The sequence below is a fragment of the Monopterus albus genome, unplaced genomic scaffold (genome assembly GCF_001952655.1).
Source record: "Monopterus albus unplaced genomic scaffold, M_albus_1.0 scaffold31.1, whole genome shotgun sequence".
Classification (NCBI taxonomy): domain Eukaryota; kingdom Metazoa; phylum Chordata; class Actinopteri; order Synbranchiformes; family Synbranchidae; genus Monopterus; species Monopterus albus.
The window spans coordinates 3,860,606-3,865,319 of record NW_018127911.1 but is presented as its reverse complement, the minus strand read 5'-3'; the positions used below and the strand labels follow the sequence as shown (position 1 = coordinate 3,865,319).

The 4,714-nt window shown below is 42.4% G+C and overlaps 1 protein-coding gene across 2 annotated transcripts in view; it reads right to left on the bottom strand.

The window, feature by feature from the left end:
- The window catches only part of p3h2 (prolyl 3-hydroxylase 2), a 50,128-nt gene that overhangs the window by 44,796 nt on the left and 618 nt on the right, over positions 1-4,714 (bottom strand). The window lies entirely within an intron of this gene.

Genomic DNA, 4,714 nt, shown 5'->3' with positions numbered 1-4,714 from the left:
AGCTGCTTGGCAATTGCCCTGTAGCCCTTTCCAGCCTTGTGGAGGTCCACACTTTTGTCTCTGGTGTCTTTTGACAGCTCTTTGGTCTTGCCCATGGTAGTAGTTGGCGTCTGACTGACTGTGGGGTGGACAGGTGTCTTTAAAGAGTTCAGACAGGTGCTACTAATTTAGATTAATGAGTGGAGTAGAGGTGGACTTTTTCAAGGCACAGTAACAGGTCTTTGAGAGCCAGAATTCTTGCTGTTTCTCAGGTGTTCAAATACTTATGTTCAGCAGTGCAAGACAAATAAATTCTTTAAAAATCATACAATGTGATTTCCTGAATTTTTTTTTTAATTCTGTCTCTCAGAGTGGGAATGCACCTACAATGTGAATTTCAGACCCCTCCATGATTTCTAAGTGGGAGAACTTGCAAAATCGCAGGGTGTTCAAATACTTCTGTTCCTCACTGTAAGCATAAAAAAAGGGAAAAGAATCCCAGCACTAATGTACCAAAGCACTGCAATCATTTCCAGCCCTTCACACATATTGTGCGCGCATACACACACACACACACACACACACACACACCAAACATATAATTGCTGTACTTGGGCCACAAGCTTCCTGCTGTGCTGGATTCAAGTCATCATATTCACAGAGGAGACAGGAGAGGGGGCCATGAATGAGTCTGACGCTAAAAAGAAAACTCAGCAGGCTTCAGAGACTGTTCTGACCTGCTGCTACCTTTTACCATGGTGCTGGGAGTCACCACAAAGGTCTCAAAACAAAATAACACTGGGGTGGTTGTTGAAGCATGTGCCATGAAGAAGCTGGCTCTTCTCTCTGTTAATGTCAGTACAATTAGAAGAAATCACTTTTGTGTATCAGATCGCAGTCAGGTTCTATTTTGAAGTTGTTGCTAAACCATATTTTTTGGCATGGAGGGTCTTTGTTCCTCTCACTGATGTTACACCTACATTGATGGTTCCAGAAGTCTTGTCTCATCTAAGCACTGGGGTTAAACGTGGCACACAGGAAGAGCGCATCAACACAAGGGTCATAACACAAGATCACTGGTAACCTGTAATCACTGGTAATTGTTGTCCCACGCTCCCAAACCTGCACAGGACAAACTGGGTCATTATCAAAAATGGTATTTTTGCTGGCAGTCTTGTAAAGCATGCTGTCCAACAAGCCTCATTACAGCCCGGTTATATGATATATGATGTACTGTGAGATGATTACATATAATAAATGACCACTTTGGTTTCCTAGTCCTGTCTGATGAAAGCATTTCATTTTGGTATAGTGGGTGAATTCAGGAAGTTTGGATTCTTTTACATACAGTAAAAGTGTTATGTAGCTAGTTTGCCAGTACTTTGAGGTGTACATGTTAAGGTGTTAATCCCTTAACATCCAGTTTCATATACTTTCTCATTTGTTCAAATCATCTTATTTTACTCCGTTTCACAGTATCATATATATATTCTCCATCATTCCAGCTCTTCATTGAAACTATATGATGTTTACACTGAGTAAAATATTCAAACCTAACATTCCAGGTTTTATACACACACTCATACAAAACTCACTATAACTGGCATCTTTGGAAACACTGGGATCTTTAAGTATTTAATTAAACTGAGAGTACCGAGCCCTATTCTCACAGTTTTTCTTGGAATAGCAGCGCTGTGAGATCATTCAGGTTAAGCATTCAGCAGGCAGGGAGATGATGTCTTCTTACCCCTGGGGGCAGTTCAGGGCCTTTGACTGCTCTGCAGTTGGGCGACTGTAGCAGCTGTAACAGCTACGGCCGGTGGCAGAGGTCACCAGAGGCCATCAGGCTCCAGCCCACTGGCAGCTACAAGAGTCTCCCTTTAATACCACAAAAGGTGGCATGTCTCTCTTTTTTTTTTAGAAAAGCAAATAGCCCACAACAGGAAAATGAAATATTTGCCATGCTAAAAGGGTGAGCTGGGGACATACGCAGCAGCCTGAGTGAGGGGAACAGTTGGTGACTGTGGAGCCTCTTCTAACAAACCCAAAGGCAGCGTTATGCTAGAGGCTGTCTGCATTTATTTATTTTCACTAACATCAACAAGTACCTCCACGCCACATAACACACATGTGAGGGTGCTTGCACACTTATATATACACACAAAGATCCAGATACTAATGTGCATGTGTATAAACTGACTGTTCCATAAGGAACGCTCCAGCTCTGCCTCTCCTCACCTGTGGTAAGATCAACATGAGCGCCCGCAGCCTTGCTGTGCTACCTTGTACTCAGTTCATAGAGATGTCAACACGCCAGGAGACGCGGAGCAACACAGGGAAGCCGAAAAAGATCCGCTCAAAGATCCACCAGAGCTTCAGTTTCTGCTTTGTTGTGAGAGGAGAACACAATGTGGCATTTTCCTCCAAACAGCTGTTACAGAAATCCTAATTCTTTGCAGAGCAGATGAGTCATGGTTTTACAGCTGGGTGAGGATCTGTGCGTAAAGCCATATCTACGCTCATGTCTAGACAAGTGTGTGAGCTTTTATGAGGAGATCACATCAGCTCTCAGGCTGGCTCTGGTGATTCAGAAAACACTGACAAACCATGTACTGTATCTGCAGACAGAAACAGGCCCATTTAACTTTCCACCGCTTCTGAGCGACAGAAGCTGTGTGTCATCACCCGGGAATTTGGAGCTGGTCTGCAGTCAGCGGCAGTGGAAGTCGACTGGATCTCAGGTTTATGTGAGCAGATGGTGCCAGCTTCACAGCTGAGCTCCAACTAGGTTAAAACGTTACTCTCTTATTAAAGAAAAATGCTGAATTAGATTCAGCCTGAGTGAAAAACTAATATGTAGTCATGGCTGTATGACAGTTCCTCTTTAAGCCACTGAAACGCTAAGTATCCATCCTGCAGTAAGCGTCCTGAAGTTGAACCTGACTGCAGAACGACTATGTCCCTACATGAACCATGTTCAACTTATGTTTGTAAAGCTCATGTTCCACTCATAGTGGGCATGCAAAGAGACCAGGAGACGTTACAGACATTCCTGTTGTAAAAAACAAACATCTGCAGATATTAATAGATACAGGATCAGTGCACAAAAAGGGGGGGTGGGGGAGTCCAGTTCATTCTAAATAAGGAGCTTGGAATAAAAATATCATGTGTTCATAATGATACATTCACATCCAAAACTGATGGAAAATAATTCTTGGTACTGTATGTGAATCTGCAGTTCCCTTAGACGGTTCCCACACTCAGTCATCAACATCGTCCCAGCCAAAAGACAAACCTCATGGGAAATGTTGTTCTGGAAATTTGTAACAAATACTTCTAATGTGTAGAGTAAGAAATATTGTCACTGTAAGAGCGCTGGAAACACTCGCAAGTAAATCTTGAGTTGAGTACTCGACTTTATCGAGCCGTTGCCACCTCTAAGGATGTGAGATGAAGCAGGAAAGCTGGAGCCTCCAAAACAGAAAAACCCACAAACATTTGCTCCAAAATAACAGTGCACACAGAGGAGAAATAAAAAGACATGCGTACACGGATACACAGACATGTAATGTTTCTGCTGTTCTCTCCTTAATAACTTTTAAAGAGCTACAGTTTACTGCATTATTGTATTGGCTGTGTTGACATATACAGTATAAAGACAGCAGTATATTATTGTTTTAATGTACTCTTGCTTTAGTCACTTTTATATATGTTTTTGTGTATTCTTTATTTGAAAATTGTGATTCCATGTATGTTTACAGGCCAACATGCTTAACTGTTACTCTCAGTTATGATCATAAAATGTATTGTTCAAATGTAAATAGTAAATACTGTCAATATAGGAAGTTCAACCTGCATACAGGAGCTGCTGATACATATCTACAGAGGAATCAAGTGTGTTCTCAGCTTCCATCACTGTCCTGTTTGGCTCAGCAGCCAAACAGGACAGGAACACACCCCAGTGGACAGTCAGGACTGCAGAAAGAGTCACTGGTGCCAGCCTGCCCTCAACGGAAGACCTGTATACCTCACAGGTCAAAAGGAGGGTGGAGAAGATTTCTGCAGACTCCTCACACCCTGGACACAAAGTGTCTTTAGTCCTTCCCTCTGGACAGCGTTACAGGTCACTGTACGCCAAAGCAACCAGACACAAAGGCAGTTTCTTCCCCTGGGACATCACTCTGATGAACATTTAACCCATGACTGCATAATAGAACAACAACCCTCAGTGTAATACCTGTAAATATACTTTTGTATCTATCCATCTGAAAAACTGCACCTAAACTGTTTCTACTGTATATATAAGTACTTTACTTTCCTAATCCACGTTCCTTTTTGTTGTTTGCACACTTTTTTTGTTCTCTCAGTCTTGTCTACTTGTTGCCTTAACACTGTACCAGAGTCAAATTCCTCATGTGTTCATCACACCTGTTCAATAAATATAAATAAAGCTGATTCTAATACTGTGTAAACAATTCAAATCATCTGTTTTGTAACAAATGCTATGTCCCATGTGGTTGTCCCATGTGGCTGGTACATATGTACATGTCATCTTTATAAGTGAACTAAACTGGAAACACAACTCAGTTTCACACCTGCCAGCCTGTCTTGCTCACATGTGCAGCAATTCAGAACCCCCCCTCTGACCTCTCATTGCTCTGCATCATGTTGCTGCGCAGCAGCAGCAGCTGATGGAGGATGTAACAGCCGGTCAAGTGAAAGACAGCCGCTAAAG